The following is a 20,815-nucleotide window of genomic DNA, read 5'->3' on the forward strand; positions in this document are numbered from 1 at the left end:
CTCGACCTCCCCATGCGGACCCACATCACCCCACGAACTCCACTGACTCCCTTTCCACAAGAGGTGCCAACTCAAGATGCTAACCCACTTCGACAAAGCCTTGCACAATTAAGGACCAGCATGCATCAACCGCTGCCTGGGCTTTCCCCAACCCTCCAAACACCTGTGCTCTACCTCCCTCTCCATACCCCCTGCATCTACTGAAGTGAGTGGTGGATGCTCATTCTCCTACCTGGTGAAGAAGGCCTCCCCCTCCTGACCTCACCCTCTCTGCAGAAATAAATTCAGGCAGGTACTCAAGACCTGAGTGTACAACTGATTCCACCCGAGCAGCAGAACCCCCAGCGCCTGGATGCCCTTGCGGGCGATTAGCAACACTATACAAATACCACTTGATTGATATGCGATTCATCAAGGCGAGAAGGACAAGGAGGTAATGCGCAGGGCACAAGTCCTAAATAAAGAAGTGGGGGGAACGCTCAAAGACAGGAAGTGACGTCACAACAGGAAATGACATCACAAAAGGTAAAAACATAGAAGTGGGGGGACGCTCAAAGACATGGAGTGACGTCTCAACCGGAAGTGACGTCACGAAAGGTAAAAAAACAGACTTCTATTAATGAAGGTGCATTGGGGCTGGTAGTTCCTGGCCAAGGCAGCTGCGACGCACGCTTCTTAAGAGTCTCGTGTACTGGCCCAAAGTCTGCCCTCTGTTGCAGAGGTAGCAGTGGCGTGCACTCATCTTCTGTGCACCGTCTACTCTGAGAAGTCTGCTTTTTAAAAGGCTTATGGGAGGTTAGTGTCTTTATATTGGGTATGTTTTTGCATACAGTTAATGGCAAGAATACACTTTATTCCTCAGCAAGGGCATCTTTGAAGGGGGGGGGTGGCGGCGTCCACCCGGTAAAATAAGTTAAAATAAGTGGGGGGACGCCGTCCACCCGCGTGGTACCCCGACTCGAGCCCTGGTAATGCATTTACTTACTAGTAAGAGCATTTCTCTGAATTCTTCTCTCGCTGTGATAACTGAGGCCCTCCCTATCGACCAGTCCAACTGTATGGTGTTTGGGTACGGAAAAGGAACCAAGAGAGATGGGGATTTAATACGTTGGGAGTGGATTGCTGAATGGAGGCACAGGGGCCTCACTATGCGATTCATCACAGCGAGAGAAGGACTGGGAGTAATGCTATTACCTTACCTGTAAGTAAACACAACATTATTCCTCACGAGACCATCATGGAGAAACGAAAACCCTGGACTGCCGACTTGTTTTATGACCTGGAGCGAGGTGGCAAACCTAAGGCAGGCCGGTATTGTGAAGGAGGGGGACACGTGGGAAAAAAACTTGCAATTTACAAAGTCAGTCATGTGCGGACTGAAACTACAATGAAGCATGCGAACCCAGATAAGTGTGAATTAAGAAATGGGTTACCAAATTACCCAATCAATTCAAAGACACCATATTCCATTGCTGGGTTTTCTTATTACTACGGATTCATTTCAGTTATGCAAATCCAACTGGTTCAGTTGAAGTGAACAAAGGGTACAACTCCCAGAATGCATTAGGTTATTATGGGCACAGACCATAAATGTAGTAAAACTGCCATGGACACATACCTTTAGAAGGACTCAATTGAAGGGGGCGATAACCGAGTCAAAGGGATGCCTTGGATGTAGCCAATGATGTGGAATGGTTATAGGAGGCTACAATGCAGGTGGGTGGGAATGAGGTAACATGCCATAGAAGTGCACAAGACTTGTGGAGACGAGGCGCCATAGCTGTACGTTTGGGTACTGACCACCAGGGCTGTCACAAGGGGAGGAGCGCGCACCCCCTAAAGCAACACGTTTCAACGATAAACCTAAACCAGAAGGTTGAATTGTTTCTTCTTAACGAAGCTAAAGCGGCAACACTATGGACACCTTTCAATTGGGGGGAGGGGGTGGGATGCTTGTAAGCCCTGATTAAGAGTACCCGGAAAGTGGTGTCTGCTATTTTTAACACCTGTTAAAAAAACAATACCTGGCGTGGAATTTGGATTTTAGCTGGTTCCATAAACCACAACTACTGCTCACGAGTTTTGTCCATGAAAATGGGGTGTAAATGAAACATCGACAAACAACACCGGGTTTACATTTTTCGTAATTTATTTCTTATTAATTTCGGGCGGCTTCTTGGTTATTAAACTTGAGAGGTCCTGCAAAAGTTTTCATCCAGGGGGCCACCAAAGCTCCCGAACACTGGAGGGAGAGAGAGACTAAAGCTTGTGGCGACCAGTGGGTAAAACTCCGTTATCACAATAACTCAAAACCAACCTCCTATGGATTTTCTTGACTGCCACTCCGTGCGTTCATTTAATACATGGGATGTATTCTATTTAACGGCTCCTAGGTTTCGAAAAATACGTCGCACATCTTAAAATAATAAAACAATACAAATCTTAGATCTTACCTCCTGGCCTGGGTAGCAGCTCAGCTCACTCCCCTCTCTCACCTGTGCAAAAACAAACCCACGGTCACGTGACTCTCGTAATTAAAAAGGGATGATCCACGCTAGGAGCAGACGGGGGAGACTTTTAAAGAGGCAGATGTCGCTTCCCGAGATACTCATTGTCTTTTCATTCCTACTGTGAAATTAAATTCCGTTAAAGTGGGAAATGAGACATTGTTTCTCTTAATTATCCTCATTTCGTAGTATGAGCTTCAACAACATAAAACTAAACGCTACTGTCAGTATTGCTTTACACGCTATATGTATGTAATAATCCTAAGTGCCTAACCAAACGTGCAACAATTCATATAGTCATGTATTTTTCACCTGACAGTACATTGCATTCTGGGACATGTAGTTCTGTATTACTAGTACAGGAACGAGGTGAAAATCCCTGGCATGTCTCCACGCAAGTTCTGCGAACAATTATGAGCATCTATATCCTTGAAATATGTAACAATATAAATGTTACACCAGCAATACCTTGAGCGTGTTTATTGTGTCATGTGGCGTTGCTGGAATTTTTAAGAAAGGATGTGGTCTCACGGCTAGACTGCCGACTTTGGGGCTGGGAAACCAAGTTTCGAGCCTTGGGGTCGACCCCACATCCTGTGACTCTGGGCAAATCACTTAACCTCCCCGGCCCTACCCAAAAAAATATATGAATATATCCTTGTGTAACGTAACTTGTGCTCATGTAAAGCCTCCAATACATTCGGGTCGAGTTCGCGCTATATAAATCTGCAACAACAAAAACACACCAGAGCAAAAGCAGGAGTGTAGCAAGGGTGCCCTGGGCCTTATTTCACCTCTACACCTGGCCATGTGGTGAAAGACAGTCACAATTAGAGTTCAGCGATCCCTTTCACATAAGGGTCAAGGTGTCACTGCACCTGCTGCACCACTGTACCAGATGCACTAATGATAACTACACCATGCCAAAAACATTTCCCTTTGAAATGTGGCTAATACATTTCTAATCGGCCTTTTTCCTCCTAAAGTCTGATAGTAAAACGAGGATTCATTGATGCAAAATAACTCCACAGGTCAGACTTTTGCCAGCTCAAGTTTTTAGAAAAAACGGTCAGTGCCAGACTTGAAACAAAAACCGCCCTAGCAAAAGAGTTTAAAGAGCCCCACTCTGCGGGAGGCTGAGACTAGAATGGGCCAAAGTAGTCCTCGACCCCCAGAGTTGGATGATTGGGGCTTTTCAATAGGGAAAGGTGTCTGTAGGCCCCGAATAGGAGTACCCGTAGGCAGCGTCGGATTGGTAAGTAAGGTGGGCACTCGGGCAATGCCCAAGTGGCCGGTATCCGAATTCCAGCTGTGGGCTGCTTTTTTGAGCAGCCTGGAGGGCCGATTTGGCGGTTTCGCGTTGTTCGATGCCGCCAGCGGCACAGTGGGTGCCTGAGTGTCCTTTCTGGAGGTCATTCCCTTTCTCTGGCTGGGCCGGCCCATTAATGTATGTATATTGAGCGGGGGCAGGTGGCCTGAGCAAAAGTGGCCTCACTTGTTTTCAGGTGTATTTCACCAGTGTAAAGTAATCCGTGCATTTTTTTTACCCCCTCCCCCTTTTTTTATAAAATTTCACCCGAAGCAGTGTTTTGCAGAAAGGCAATATGCAAATGTGAACCACTATTTTTTAGCGTGCCTGGGCTGATTTTTAATCTCAATCCAACTCTGCCCAGAGGGTGGTGGCTGCTATTGTTCACACCTGTTAAAAAATACAACACCCTGGGATTTGGATTTGAACTGGTTTCATTAACAGCACGCAGCGCTCAAGAGTTTTCCCATCAAAATGGGGTATAAAATGCATGTTTTGGTGCTTTCTGGCCCAGGTATTTAGAGGCAAGTTTGATCTGGCAATATGTACCTGGTAAAAATTGCAAGGGTTGAAAATCCACAGCACCATTCATAATTACGACTCCTCCTCAAAAAGGGGTTTGCTCAGGGGTTGGAATTCTCAAACCAGGTCATGATAAGACCAGTAGTCTGCAGACCTCCGGGACAATGCCTGGGTGACATAATGCCCAGTTCGGCCCTTACGAAATTGTAGTCATGGATAGGGTATAGCCTGCAGAGGCAGGAACCACAGCTCTCTTCTGACTAAAGCAGGGATGCTTTCAAAACTTCCTCCGTCTCTCAAAAAGGGTCAGGGTCAGTGTTTTTTCCTCCGACCCTAGCCTGATTTCCAGAGGGACATTGATTTCCGAGTCCTGTGTAAACCCCCTGTTTGCGCAGGAGTTGGAATTACGAGATTTGTGATATTTATTGTATCTTGTAAATACAGAGGGCCAGATGTAAGCCCATTTTTTTGCGCTCGCAAAGGGGAAATCAGCCAGTTTGCGACCGCAAATCAGGTCGCCCTATTTACAAACCATATTTTGCAAGTTGGTAACCTATTACCGACTCGCAAAATAGGGGTTGAGACTCGCTTTTAGGAAGGAGCTTGCCAAGGGTGTCCCTTCCTAATAGCAACTCACACTTAAATGTAAGATTGTTTTGCGGCTGCAAATGAAATGTAACACAGGAAAGATGTATGGTATTTACGTAGCATGCAGATTTTGATGCCTTAAATCCCAAATTCGCAAAGTTATTCCCCAGTAACTTGTAATTCCCACTATTTATGGCACCCAATAAATAAGGTGGTCAGAGAATCTTTTTTTTTTTCACCAGTCAAATGAATTTTATTATTCGATTAGTAAAAACCCTTACAATGATACAGCCATAGAATGTATGACGTTACAACGAATTCCGTTGCAACGCATGCCTTTACCACGCATGCGTTACAACTGAATTCGTTTTCCACGCATAACCTTTACCTCGGATGCTTGCGTGGTGACGTCATACGTCGTTAAGAGAAAACGGAAGTATATTTTCCGATTTCTCTTAAACGACGATGATTAAATACATAACCCGACGTGACTTCAGGTGAGATTTTTTTTGGGGGGGGAAACCCCCCGAAGCCCCCCTTTTTTTACTTTTTACCTTTACCACATATGCCTTTACTACAAACCTCGTAGTAAAGGTATGCGTGGTAAAGGCTTTCGTGTTAACCACGCATGCGTGGTACTGCATGCGTGGTTAAGGATTTCGTGGAAACGGCTTCGTTGTAGAGGCCGTTTCCCACAGCCATATTGCGTCTAAAATAGTAAACATAAAAGCAATTAAATAATATATCAAAAAAGAATCTAGATACACATAATATTTTCATAATAATTCTAAAACGTATTACAGTCAGTTATTATTATGCTTCTGTTATCAAAAAGTAAATATTCAGGTTAACAATGGGTACCAAATTGGTACTACCGAGTTAACTCAGATGTTGCCCACCCCTTTGCTGGAAAAGAAGATGATGTCTAAATAAGTCAAATGCCAGACATATGGGACAAAGACACATGACAAAATGGTCACTTTATAAGCAGGCTAAAAACAACAAATAGCTGAATTCATCTCCACTCGCCTTAGCAAGTTAAGAAGTAAAGAGCCAAATTATAAAATGACATAATTAAAATTACACTTACCCAAGCTAAAATATTGCTCATACTAAGTATCCTAATACCTAAGTTAAAATGAATAAATGTTTGCCACAAGTTAACATGATGATTACTAATCCTTAGCAGAAGCAGGCAAAGTGCCACATGCAAAAATAAAGTGAATTAATGTTCACCATAATTTAACATGATGCTAGCTAATCCCTAACTGGAACAAATAATGTGCCATATGGAAGAATACAGTGAATTATTGTTCCCAATAAGTTAACATGACACTAATTGATCCTCAACTAGAGCAAGTAAAGTTCCATATGCAAGAAAATAAATGTGTGTCATAGGTTAACATGATACTATAGTCGAACAAATACCATGTCCTTAAACTGTCAAAAAGTTGGTAGGTATGAAATGGTAACAATGTGATAGCTAGCCTCTGTACAATTTACACACTAGGCAGAGATAATGTCCAACTAAGAAAGAGGGTGAATGATTATCTACGTCCAGTTTCTGAAGTTCTATAATTGCAAGTTCCAAGTATTTCAATAAACGAGACAATAACCATAAGTCCATGCCATACAGACATGCTGTCAAAGCTGTCTTATTTGTCCTTACGCCGAGCTGTCAGAGTAGTAACCACATCCTGTGCAGCAATTGCATTAGTATTGTGCCATCTATTGTATTGGCAGGGCAAACATGGCTTCAGTTAAATTAGAACCACATGAAAGGGCAGTTTACAACAATGTAAGGAACTAAAGAATTCCAAAAATATAAAATGCCAAGTGCCCACAGACAAGTAAAAATTATTTAAATTATTTTATTTTCATTTGTATATATAGAAAAGTCTGTCAAAAGTGCATAGTACAAGAAATAAATAGATCATTGAATGAGGACTGCTAATAATTCATGTAACATGAGCCCAGAAACAGTAAGAATAAAAAAGGCACATACATCCCTCACTCATACTCCCAAAGTCATACTCACTCCCAATTCATACATATAGACTCAACCACCTAATACAATTCCGCTAAACAACCAGACAAAAGAAGCGCCGACGCGCGTTTCGGAATAGTGCCACAGTATGGAATTCCTTCATCAGGGCGCAATTCATCACAGTAATTCAAGCAGGGCACAAAGTTCCCAGGTATCCAAGTCAATAAAGAAGGTTCCCGTTCAAAAATTTCTGGGCAGGCAAAAGCATATCAGGCCGGCAAGTCCCCAGTGTGTTGAAACGAAGAAAATGAGCAGACAGTCTCAGAGTGTTCAATGTCTAATACATAAGGGACTTTCAGGGAATTCTGAATAGTCAAAGAAGAATAGTCAGTGGTTTTTATAGTTGTTAGAATAATTTCGACCAGGAGGTGTAGGTACGGATTTTCGGCGGTCCAGAAAATAAAATGTGCACAGTGAAAACTTGAAACAGGCAACAGGCGTATTTTCGAATTTCTTTGGAGCCTCACAGCTTTCGTCTACCAATGTCGGAGAGGCCACCGAGGTCGGGGAAGATAGAGAGGATAACCAAAAAAGCGACCCTGTGCTTCAGGGGCGACCCTCAAGGCACTGCGCAATCTTGCCCAATGGCGATAAATCCTTAAAGGAAAATAAAGTTATAGGAAGATGAGGCATAATGTTTAAAATACGACCGCCGGTAGCGAGACGGCGGAATGTTGATACTTTATTGACCAACTAATGCGGGCTCTTAGAGCCTCAGCGTGTTGTGATAAAGACAGATTACGCACTAGTTAAATGGTTTTTACATGCCATGCTTGAAAGACAACTAACGCTATTATATGTAACATGAGGGCTATTTTTCAACTATCGCAGCGCCATAGTATGTTTTGATACATTTATGAAGTCTGTTGCATATACAGACATAGCATGAACATCTTCGCATTTCATTTCTTTACAATGTAAGTCACTATTTTTTGAGTTTAAGGTTAACCACGAACTTTGATAATCTCTTGTCCATAACTGCAGCTGCTTGTTTATGAAGTAAGACGTTGAAGTCATAGTGTTCAAATAATTATGTTTAAACACAATTTAATCATCATTGTTGTATGTATATCTAATGAGAACACGGGGTGTGCCTTTTAACACACTTCATTTCTTGAATTGCAGATTCCCCTGATGAAGTGCGCTTGCACGCACAAAATGCATTGGGATCACATGAAAATGTACTCACGTTGTGTTCCAAGTGAAGGATTAATTGGATGATATATTTGTTGACATTTCAAGATTTAAATTGAAGTGAAGATATGAAAGTAGTGAAATAAAGAACTACAGACATTCATACAACGTTGTTTATACAACGTTATTTTCCTTTAAGGATTTAACGCCATTGGGCAAGATTGCGCAGTGCCTTGAGTGTCGCCCCTGAAGCACAGGGTCGCTTTTTTGGTTATTTTGTCACACACTCCGAGGTCGAGAGAGTGATACCTCAAGGGCACGCGACAAAATTTTAAATTGGAACTTTGAAATAGCCTGTGCTCAGCCAACATTACGGAAGATAGAGAGGAAACATGATCCTCGCCGACAGAATCGGAGAATCCCCACCTCCACACTGCACTGGTCTATCCACCGCGCTGACACACGCTTCAGGCCTACCATTGTTGCCTGATTGTAATTGCAAAATCTGCACTGCAACCTATCCAAGTAAACCCCTTTAGACAGGTAAAGAAAAAGTACTTTTAATTATCAATAACTCACGCATTTGTAGGCCTTGTAGTCCACAAGCCAGGGTGGATGTTTTTTAAAAGTAGGACCTGTACGCATTTAAGTTAAGACATATTTACAATGAGAAGCTATTTATTATTCCAATTTTTTTTTAAATAAAAGGGTTTTAGGAGGGTGAGAACAGCTTTTATCTTTTTACAACTTCTCTCTAGTGATACTGTTTGGTATACTCTTAACTTTTTACGGGTCGCTGTCAGACTCAGGGTAAGTTGTCATTAATATCTTTATTGTAGATCATATACATATATGTATTTTTATCCTGTGGTTAGATTACCCAGAATTTACTACATTTGTCAATTTGTAATCCGATTGATGGTATATTGATGTTTGTATGACTTTTATGGTTTTATCTTTAAAGCCGAATAAAGTTTATTGAAATGAAATGAGTAGCACCCAAAAGCTATTTTCACTGTGGCAGGCCTAAATGTCCTATGTAGAAAGCCAGAGTGCAGATTAAAATATGAATTCTGTCTCTCAGGAATAGGATTAGCTAGACAAATGATTAAACAACTGTTTTGAATAGTTATTGAAATCAATTTAAATGGTTAAGTTGGCTGTTCAATAAATATTAAGGAAAATTACCTTTTAGAGAGCTACCCTTTCCCTGCCTGAATTTTCTAAAGGGTAAGTTGCATTCTCTCTCCAGCTACTCCGAGCAAGTGATTAGTCTTGAATAGGTGTGAAAAGGGTGTGAAATGCCCCCCAGGAGCAAACAATAGGCTGACCTGAACAGGGAGAAATGGCTCCTCTGAAATCCACAGAATATGTAGGGTGGGGGATGTGCCCATCCTTTTTGACAATAGAGTTTCAAATCCTGCTTGAGTGTCAAATCCTACTTAAAAGGTCTGCTGGGTTCACACATAACACAAGGGGCACACTTGAAAGGGAGGCAACAAAATGCCAAGACAAATCTTCTGTATCCTTTGTCTGATTGCTGAAGGAACCTGTTTTTGTCCTACCAGACCTCTGTCTCTGGAGTTACAGATAACACTTGGGTCACACTTAAAAGGGAGAGAACAGGATGCCAAGGCAATGTTTGTATATGTGCTGTCTGGTTGCTGGGGGCCCTGCGTTTGTCCTGGCAGATATCTGTCTCTGGGTTTGTTGTGGGTACAGTATCTGCTCCAAAGTGGATTTTCTTGATTAGTTCTGTTTTATTGGATTTACAAGAGCGAAAGGGAAGTGAAACCATAGAAAGAAACATAAGGTGAAAAGGAAACACAGCTTTATCACCTACGACCAGAGGCCGGCAGTGTTAGAATCATCAAGCATGACTAGCAGTGAATTAAAAATTAAACCCAACTATCTCCACCCAAAAATTAAAACACCCTCCTCAATGTACACTCTCTTTATGCAGTGTTAGGAGTACCATCCCTGTGAGCATATTTGATGTGTGCACCCTAACTGTTCAGGATGATGCTGCTCCCCGAGTCAGCGGGTAGCAGGTTGAGCAGTTTAAGGTACTTAAGACATCTAAATTCATTTAACTGTGAAGCAAAGATGTTGATCAAGGGAGTTGATATCTTTTGGTATGTCTTCAATTTGTGTCTCCCAGAGAGTGACAGATTATCCATATGTAACAGATACCATATTTTGTGTAGCCAAGTAGTATAGTCTGGGGTTCTGTCTATTTCCCAGAGCAAGGGAATCGTTTGGTGCAGAGCCAGAGCCATCTGTCACCCGAGGAGTGATTTCAGCTGGAATGGCAGCTGGTTAGGGAGGCCAAGTATTGTATATGTGGTATCTGTGTGTGAAAATAGCAATGTCATCAAGTACCTGTTCCCAGTATCTGGATTTTTCTGGGACAGTTCCATAGCAGGTGGAGCAGTGTGCCAGTGCCTCTGCAACTGCTCCGGCATTCTTTGCAACATTTAGGGTACCATCTATTTAACTGTGTGGGGGTCATTTACCAACAGGAGACTATCTTGATGGCACTCTCAGTGCCTGACACACTATATAAGGAATGACAAGCTCTGTGGTATATGCCTGACCGTTCTGTGTGTGCAAGTGTTCTCCCAATCTCAGCTTCCAATCTAACCTGGCCAGCACTCTTACTCTCCTGAGGTTATTGCGCTAAGAGAGCATATAGCTCAGTATAAGACGCCTGTCATTGTTCTTTACCAAAGACTATTTCTCAAAGAAAGTGATGCACCTGCTTGCAAATGGTTTACTGTAGGATGCATGGCCCAGTGTTGGATCTTTAAGTATGTTATGTGGGCAGCTTTGGGGAGGTCGTGATATCTTTTCAAACTGTCAAAAGTGGTAACCATCTACACCAAATATGCAGCCTAATCTCTTGCAGCACCCATACTACTGGTGGGAATAGTCTGCATGGAGGCTTTGGGGAAAAGTCAGGGTTATTGAAAAGGGGGGTCATCTGCGATGGGAATGTCTTAAGGCCTCTCCATAATATGATGGTGTTCCAGATCGCCATCATAACCCCGCAAAAAAGACAAAGGTAATACAATGTTATTTCCTCTATAGGCATATTTCACTACAACTCCCATGGTCCATTGCGAACAGCTCAATCAGTCATGAGGGGTAGTGACTATAAATAGAGTTCCTGTAAGTAGGCTGCGCAATTCCATCCACCTGTGAAGTCAGTTTTGTTCTAGAGTGAGCTGAAGAAGTGAGGATTTGTGCTGCAGGTTTTGGCAGCATTTCTGTTTTCAAGTAAAAGGAACTGTGGATTTTGGTGGTTAAAGGAGCTCTACCTTTTCTGTTGTTCCCAAGTTTCCTGTTAAAGTACCAGGGAACGATTTCTCTGGTTGTTCTTTGATACACAACAGCTGGTGTGTTTTCTTTTTTTGAAGTGCAAGGAGCACTTGATTTATTAGAATTTATTTCTTCTTCTTCGTTGAAGTCTCATGACCTTTTGCACCCTACAAGCATGTGGAGGATATACAGATAAGTGCATATTAGATTTTTTACTTTAAGATTGTTTTGCTGCTGAATCACAGAGTGTTATTTTTTACTCTCTGCTTTATTCCAGGCTCCCAACATACAAGACAGGTTCTTCTTTGTAAGGGGAGTTTTTTCCTTGTGCCATTTAAACTTGGGAGATAAATGAACACTTTGGGATGAACATTTTCTTTTGTAACTATCATTTGCATGAGAATTCTTGATTTTTGCTGATTTTGGTCAAATGGCTACATATTTCCCCATCACAGAAAATAAAGGATTTCTGAATCTAATGTTTGGTGACAGTTGATGAGAATATTCATCATTGACAAACATACATGGGATTTACAGTGTGTGCATGGTATGTATGAATTTCTATATAACACATACCCGCCTGCCTTACACTGGTACCACAAAGGATTTGTTTGGGGATTTTTAAAATAACTTTTGATTTGTTTGTTTTGCAGTACTTTTGTACATATCAGCAAGGAAGGATATATGAGACTCAATGTGGTGCATAAGGAAAGTCATTGGTTCCATAAGGTAGCACCCCATGTGATAGGTATATTTCATAGCAAAAATATATACATATATGTTATCTTCTAACAGCAGTGAGAGTGGAGACCTTAATTGTTTTTATATTTTCTTTACAGTTCTCCTTCCTTGCAGTTCCTTTCCCGACTACCCTTTCCCTCACTCAATCACTCCAATATTATGTGCCTTTATGGTATGCAGAATTGGGGGCATTGAGGGGGGGACCCAATCTGAGCATCGTTCTGATCCCGAATAGCTCGTACACATGCATAATCAGACCTTGATAATTTTAGTAATGGGGAAAGTGTACTGTCTCAGAGGTCTGTGATTGCCGCCTGCCAGGGGGCGTTCCATAGGTGAATTCCCACAACTGTTTTGTTCATAAAACACCAGTGTTTCTCCTAAGCCTCCCGGTCCCACTGCACCATGAATCTGAATTGTGTCATTTGGAAGTACTGTGTATAGTTAGGGACTCCCAGACCTCCCTCTGATGGTGGTCTGTAGATGAGAATGTGGTTCATGTGCAGTCTTTTGCCATCCTAAACAAACATGTTTATGCCTGCCTGTAGTACTTTCAGCATGTTCTGGGGAGGGGACAAGGGCAGGGCTTGGAACATAAACAGAACCTTAGGTAGGATAGTCATTTTGAGGGTGGCCAGATGGCCCAACCTTGACAGTTGGAACCCCTTCCAGGTGGACAAGACCATCTTCACTTGTTTTAGGAGTGTACAGTAATTAAACTCTGATGTTTTAGACGCTGTTGGGGATAGTGTTATCCCTAAATATGGTATAGATATTTCTGTCCAGGTGTTTGGATTGTGGGAACTGAGCTCATCTTGGAGATGTGACAGGACTTTTAGGGTTTAGGATCTGGTATTTTGTTAAGATGGCCTTAAATCCTGACACCAGACTAAAGCTTTGTGCAGGAAAGTGCCCCTTTTTTGCATGGTTGCCCCCTACTATTTGCCTAATGTTGATGCTCTTTGACTGAGTGTGCCCTGAGTCCCTGCCAACCAGGCACGCAGGGCCAGTGTTCTTTTCCTAAAACTGTAGTGTGTACCGTCAAACTGGCACTTGTGGAGCCACATGTAAGTCCCTTGTAAATGGTACCCTAGGTACCAATGACTTTGTGACCAGAGAAAGCCTCTAAGGGCTGCAGCACTTAAACCCTTAGAAGTCCTCCTTAACACACACACAGTTCCACTGCAGGCTGAGTTTTGTGGTGGAGAGAAAAGCGAAGAGTCAACATGTCACACATGCCTGTTTGCTATGCCAACAACCCACTGCCTATGACATAGGTCAGCCAACCCTCTAGCTGGGTGCACTATGCCACTAGTGAGGGAACAGGTGCACAAATCCTGTACCCCTACAGTGTCTAAGTCTACTCTTAGACATTGCAAGTGCAGTAAAGCCATAAAGAGTATATAGTCTGTCATTACGAACGCCACAGCACCATAATGGCTTTACTGAAATCTGGGAAGTTTAGTATCAAACTTCTCAGCACATTAAACCCTCACTGATGCCAGTGTGGAATTTAATGAAAAATGCACTCAGAGGGCATCTTAGGGATGCCAACCTGAAAAACGATATAACTCTAGTGTCCTGTCTGACTGGCTGATTGACAGCTGCCACCCCAGACATGTTTCTAGATCCCTGGGTCGAGGGCATCCCGCTCCCGGGGCCTGGTAACAAAGCACATCCTGGGCAGAGGTGCCAAGCCTCCTCCCCCAGGGTGGGCAGGGTCCACGAAGGGGAAGCTTCATAGGCTTGCCGCCTTTGTGAGCTGACCCAGCCATTTGCTGCTTCCAGCAACTGGCCCCCACCAGTTCTGACCCCACTTTGAGTGGAAGAATCAGCAGGAAAACCAAGATAGGAAGAGAGGTGCGCCTACCTTTGCCAACCTCATCCCTCAGGTGGGGGAGACGAGGTGAAGCACAACTCTCAGTCCCGCCATCTTAAAGATGAGGGGACCCAGCCAACCAGAGTGAGGCTTTTGCCCCTCCCACTGGAGAGTGACATAATATGGTTGTACCCACTCCAAGGAAGAGACTCATTGGTCCCAACCTATACCTACCTGAAACACCCCTAAATCTAGTATTTAGGGGCAACCCTGAACCTTGCCTTCTGAGACAAGAAGAAACAAGTAGAAGAAGGACTTAAGAGCCATGCTGAAGAAAGAAGAGGAGTACACCAACTGATTTGGCCACAGCCCTACCGGCCTGTCTCGACCTCGACCTGCTCCAGCTAAATCTGGTGTGTCCTGCAGCCAGAAGCTCCCAGAACCCGGAAGACCTGCCCTGCCTGCATGAAAAGGACTTTGTCTCTCGTGACCACTGGTTTGCTCACCAACAGCCAAACCCATGAGTCTGCACTACTCTGCACCTGACACCCACAGCCTGAGTTCGAGGAGGTCTCCCCAGTGATCCTGACCTGGGATTTGATGATCCCTGTCCTTCCTCAAGTCTCTTGATGATGCCTGCAGCCCCTTTCTGGAGGATTTCGCAGATTGCGTCTGGAGCAGGTAAGAAAAATCTGACTCCAAAAGACACCCCTCCTCCGAACGCCCCAAGGCCTTAGGTGGCCCAACCGACAGTGTCCCGGCATCCAAGGACATCCCAACGTACCTGTCCAACCGGTGGTTGCCTCCAGAAGATCTTCCCTGAGCCCGCAGTGTTTGTTGCAACCGGAGAATCCCCATTTAAAACAATAGGACACCTGATGCCAAAACAGCATCCTGCACCTGGCCGTCCCTGTGTGCCGCTGTGGGTACACCTTGTGTGCTAAATTGAACCCCCCTTTGCCTTGAGCTTAACTTCAGGAGCTTTGCTCCCTCAACCTTGTGGCCTGCTTGTGATCAACCACAAACTGGAGGCCCTGTATCCCAGATTGGATAACATTAGGCCTCAGCACTCTGCAGCCAGCCGTCCTAGTGCAGCTGAAGGTGCTCTTGGAGTGCATCTTTGACCCTGGGGTAACCTTTGTTCTAACCCCAGAAACACAACTCTCAAAATCAAGTACTTTCCTGTAAACCGATAACTTTCTTTCCGAACATAAGATTGCATTGATTGCTTTTCTGTGAAAAAAGCTTTGGAAATTCTTTGAAAAGTCATACCAGTGTGTCTTGATAACACATTGTATTACTTACCTTCATCCAGGAAATGTTCCAGTGTGGTATCTAGGTATACCACACTGTGTAAGAAAAGTAATCTGAAAAGTAATCCAACAAACTACTCACAAAGTAATTACAAAGTAACTGTATAGTAATTTAAACTGTTTATGAACATTTGACTTACCTGTACCCAACACAATTGCATTCAGCTGCATTTTTACTTAATGCAACTGCATTATTATTGCAAAGTACTATTACTCTACCTGTTCCAGGCCTTGCTTGGTTCTAGAAATAAAATACAACTAAATAATATTTTTTAACAAACAGAGCATACAGTGCACCACTTTATAAGCAAATAAACAATTATAAACTCAATATCCAAGAAACTTTCTTCAAGTCTTCCTTTATTTAAATTATGAATAGTTTGAGACAGAACAGCCAACGTGTTTCGTCCAAAGAGATTGACTTCTTCAGGGCAATGCAAGGCACTCCTGACATCCAGCGTCAAGGATGTCCGTGTTAGATGTATAAAACCAGCACATGTCCACGGATCATTCCGTATGGGCTCTATTATGTGTAAACGAGGTAATAATGCGCAATAAAAGTAGATAGCCGGAGTTACGATATGTCCAAGTTAGAACACATATTCGGTCACAGCCAGAGTAGGTGGTTCAAACACAGAATCAGTATAAACAAATTCCAAACTTTGATAACTGTAGAGAGGATGGAAAAGTAATCTTGCCTCCTTCCGTATTCTCAAAGGTACCAACTAAAATATTTTTATACAAAACAATTGGTCAGAGTTCGGTCTTTGAGTGTGTGAAATCATTTCTTGCCTGAGTGTGTACAATAAATGCTTAACACTACCCTCGTATAAAGCCTTACTGATCGCCCACACTACCACAAATAGAGAGTAAGGTATCTACTTTTACCTCTGTGACCCTTTGGGGATCCACTGGACTCTGTGCACACTATACCTTACTTTGGTATAGTATATACAGAGCTATCTTCCTACACTTTGGAGCTCCCAGAGTAAAGCAGGCAGGGAAGCCATGGCTGATGGTGTGGGCGGCACTTACAAAGTGGGCCCCAATGAAATGCTGGTGTGCTCGGATCCGTTGGGCCAAAGGATCCATGTAGAGAGCAAACAGAAGCTTCATACTAGCAATGAGGTAGGGCCAGTGGACTCTATCAAACAGTCTGAAATACCAACAGGAGCGCTTCCACCTGGGACCTTTGCACCTTGTCTATGAGATGAAGTATCCTTTGTGTATTATCCAATAACAATAACATGATCCCTGTGACGTTCTACCTGATTAAACTGTCTTCTGCATACATGCCCATTCATACATACATACTAAGTGCCTTGTTTTTGTCCAACGGTATATCCTCCTTTATTTAAAAAATATTTTTTACAACATAAAAACCAAGATCGATATATACAGTTTCAATTTCCTTAAAAATACATATAATTACATAAAAAGGAGAAACACAATTCAGTTCAACTGCCTCATTCACATATAGATGACATTATAATATATAACAATTTAGAGAGAAGCACATTTCCTTACAATCCAGGTCGTATGAATGGTTATTATTGCTTCAACATAAATGGAATATGTGACAATGGACATCACCCAAAAAACAAACTATAATTAAAAACAGTACATTAAGATAAAACAGTTGTCGACGCGGCGTTTCAGTGGAATAGGATTGGTTGACACCACCTTCATCAGGACAAACTCATAAGGTAAAACCAGTATTTGTTGAATTTAATAAGAAATTATTATTCATGTGGAATCAATTGTGGTCGTTTCACAAGGATCTACTTATTGCTACAGTTCAGTAAGTCATTCGTGATTATTGCTTCCAGTGCCTCCAATAGTCCTGAGATTCGGACGGAGCAAATAGTTCCTGTCTCATAGAAGATGTCTTGGGAATAAGTTCTTCTTAAAAAGTAGGGGTTCACGGATGAGATTAATCAATTTCTCCACACCGTCCCCTATCATGAGTATAAACTCCTTTGTAGGTCCCCTGTATAAGTGGCACTTATACCACTTAATGTACTGTTTTTAATTATAGTTTGTTTTTTGGGTGATGTCCATTGTCACATATTCCATTTATGTTGAAGCAATAATAACCATTCATGGGACCTGGATTATAAGGAAATGTGCATCTCTCTAAATTGTTATATAGTATAATGTCATCTATATGTGAATGAGACAGTGAAATTGAATTATGTTTCTCCTTTTTATGTAATTATATGTATTTTTGATGAAATTGAAACTGTATGTATCGATCTTGGTTTTTATGGTGTACAAAATAATGTTTTTAATAAAGGAGGATATACTGTTGAACAAAACAAGGCACTTAGTGTGTATGTATGAATGGGCACATATGCAGAGGACAGCTTAATCAGATAGAATGTCACAGGGAACATTTTATTGTTACTTGTTTTATCCTAGTTCCCTTTGTGCAAGAAGGGTCTCTCTCTTTTGTTTTTGCTTTTTGTATTATATCCACAATTCCTTTTCGGAATAAAGACAGCTTGGTCTAGGTCTATTAGGCAGAACATGTATGAGTTTAATCTAGGGGCCAAGGTGCCCGTAAAAAGCTTTGCATCAAGGTTGCATTCAAATCCTCTGGGGAGTAGAGAGTGCAGTAGAAGTCACAAAAAGTAGAGGCTAGGTGGATGTCGCCAGTAATGTTATGTTAAGCCTTATCTTGCACATGGTGTACTCTTTCATGGTTCATTTTGGAGTATGGATGGTGTGCAAGCATCCTTTGCCTTCTGTTGCTACCACAAGGAATTTGTGTCTAAGACGTCATTAGATGTATTCCACCCTGTCTAAGTCTAGGCGCTGTAGTTGTGCACGTGCCTTATCCAGTGCACGCCAGGCTCTAGGGGCTCGAGTGCACTTGTGCATAGCCTCTAACTCTTTTGCCTTGCTCTCCAGTTGAGTTTGGTTGTCTCGTTTGATCCTGTTTTTGTTAGCTGAAATAACTATCAGCTCCCCTCTAACCACCACTTTCAGCGCCTCCCACAATGTAGGGAGTGAGGTCTGGGCCGGCTCTGGGCTCATGGTGGCCCTGTGCAGGGAGCGTAGGTGGGGGCCCCGGAAGAGGGGGTCCGGACGGGGCGGAGCTCAGGAAGTTGTTTTAATAATAATACGTCGGCACTGGGGTAAGGGTAGTCCCAGTTGCAAGAGAACACTTTCCTCCGGTGTGTCTAGCAACTAGGCCTCCACCCCCCCACAAGCGCGGTGGCACAGCGGGATGGCTATTGTCCCCCTGTTTAGCTCCCTGGCAGTATTAACACTTTCTGCAGATAACCAACCCTCACACCGCCAGCCCTTTATGAGCTGTTAAGAGGCACTTAAGGAGAGGGAGGGGCTGCAGCTAGAAGAGCTGGGGCATCTATTGAGATGCAGGCAGCCCTGAATGTGGATGTCTGTTTAAATTATAGGGGCTTCGCAAATTTGCTTTCTGCCCAGGGCCCCCAGAATCCTTGAACCGACCCTGTAATGATTTAATGCAGCAGATATTCTTGGAAGTAGTGTTTTGGGCTAGGCAAAAAATGAATACATATACTTAAGACTACTGCCCTTTTAGAAGCTCAGCTCTACCAGGGCATGAAAATGCATGATGGATTTGTGGATATTCTGCAAAATAGACGAAACTCTGGGATGGGTAAGGAGAACCGACACGTAAAGGAATGAGACTGCATTATGCGCACAGAAAGAGTTCGATGAGCAACGCTGGTAGCACAAGCACCACTTTAAATATCGGGTGTTCCCGCAGAGCCCAAAATAAATGAAGTTATTCCTGCCCTACATTAAACATACCTGGGTGGAATCAGGGCTCCCGTGACCAGACCTCTGTTTTGAACAGAAGTAAGCACATGGTGGGCAGTTCATACCAGTGTCTCATTGGCTCTCAGTGACCCTCTGTCTAAATAAATTCACTGCCCTGAACTCCCCGGGGTCTCGCGCCTAGGAGTCTGGGAGCAGACCACCTCTATCTGCCGTCTCGGCCCTGGATCAAATAAGGAAGCCGGCTGCAGCGTGGGCCTGCATTGATACTGTGATTAGATCAGAAGATACTCTCTCCACAAAAACGAACATAGCTGCCAAGGTTTCAGATTGCTATGTGTGACATTTATATAATTTTGGTGCAATTATAAGTGACATTTCAACGACTATTAGTGACACACACTGTCTCTCGAGCAAAATCAAACAATTAAGACGAAGGACACATATATATATATAAACAATTACAACCATTTGAACAACGAGAAACTCTAAGCAGATCTTAAAAGAGTGAGTTCTGGTACCTGCAGGTCTGTGGGTTGATGCAGGGCTATAGCTGTTTCCGGGGCATAAGAACATAACAAGGACTGTTTTAAATCGTTTCTTCCACATTTATCTAGTAAGAATTGCTTTCCATTTATATCACTCAACAACACTAATGCAGGTTAGCATTTTAAGTGCTATAGTGCTTCGGGATTGTGAATTCAAAAGCTGAAACGCTAAATATAATACAGAACTTGCTTTAAATTAATTTAGAAAACAGCCACTGTACTTGGCACCTATTCAAGCAAAACACCAGCATTTTCCTCGTAAAGCTCAAGGTTAGCACATCTCAGTATCCACATTACAATATTAACTACTTGTGAAGAAATTCTCTTACGTCATCCAGGTATGCTTCATGTCAAGTGCCCGCTAACGACCCTGGACACCTTCAGAAGCAGAAGATTAGTTGCCGTGCTCCTAAACCCTTTTAACCAAATGCTGAACTTTCTCGCTGCGCTCCATATTTGCAGGCCGCAACTTTGGTCTGCAAGGCTGGCTGAAGGCAGGCTTAGGCCGCGAGCTACTGCGGAGGCCGTGGCAATTAGAGTTTGCCGCCCGGCCCGCCTCCTGTGATAACATCCAGGCCTGCCCGCAGTCCTGTCATGCTTGTGTGCCCCATGGAGGTGGGGGCATCCAGTGACAGACGGTCTGTCTTGGCGGCCTCTGATCTACTAAATCCGTCTGCTGCGGTAAAATACTGAATTCAGGGAAGGTGGGTAGGGGTTAGTAACAACAGCTGGTATGCAGCCACGAGGTGGTCCGGACCGGTGCGAGCCCACGGCCGCCACTGTGATTAACTGCAGTGCTCCCTCCAGGCATGATTATGTGCACGATTACGTGCCGCGCTGCCCACAAACTAGCCAGCCGTCTTTATTTCTAACACCCAAAACGAATTCTCCTGGCGCACAGGCAGCAAGCAGGATGTGACGTCCCCCCACAATGACGTCAGGTTGACAGGAAGAGCTGCGCCGCGGCAGTTGTAATGTTGAAACATTGTTGCAGTTGTGCTAATGCTGCGTTAGCGCAGCTGCGATCCTCAATCCTGCTGGAGCAACGTGTGTAAGCCACAGCCAGGCAGTGCTACCACAGGCTCTCACTTTTAGAGCCTGTGACAAATCAGACACCCAGCATAGGCGTGACAGCCATTGCCCGGAGGCCGCCAAATCCTGCCAGGGGGCCGCCACTCCAGTGATCCTTCCGATCCGA

The 20,815-nt window shown here is 43.4% G+C and overlaps 1 protein-coding gene across 7 annotated transcripts in view; it reads right to left on the reverse strand.

Annotated features, from left to right (window-relative positions):
* The window catches only part of LOC144768531 (uncharacterized), a 326,174-nt gene extending 305,649 nt beyond the window's left edge, over nucleotides 1-20,525 (reverse strand). For 6 of the 7 annotated variants that reach the window (XM_078652280.1, XM_078652281.1, XM_078652283.1 and 3 more), the window contains exon 1: nucleotides 19,947-20,525. The gene's annotated coding sequence lies outside the window, so the exon portion shown is untranslated. Of the gene's footprint in view, nucleotides 1-2,453; nucleotides 2,496-19,946 lie in introns of all 7 variants that reach the window. The other variant, XM_078652279.1, reaches the window with a different exon arrangement.
* Between the last annotated feature and the right edge of the window lie 290 nt (nucleotides 20,526-20,815).

This window comes from Lissotriton helveticus, chromosome 7 (assembly GCF_964261635.1).
Source record: "Lissotriton helveticus chromosome 7, aLisHel1.1, whole genome shotgun sequence".
In the NCBI taxonomy this organism is placed as follows: Eukaryota; Metazoa; Chordata; class Amphibia; order Caudata; family Salamandridae; genus Lissotriton; species Lissotriton helveticus.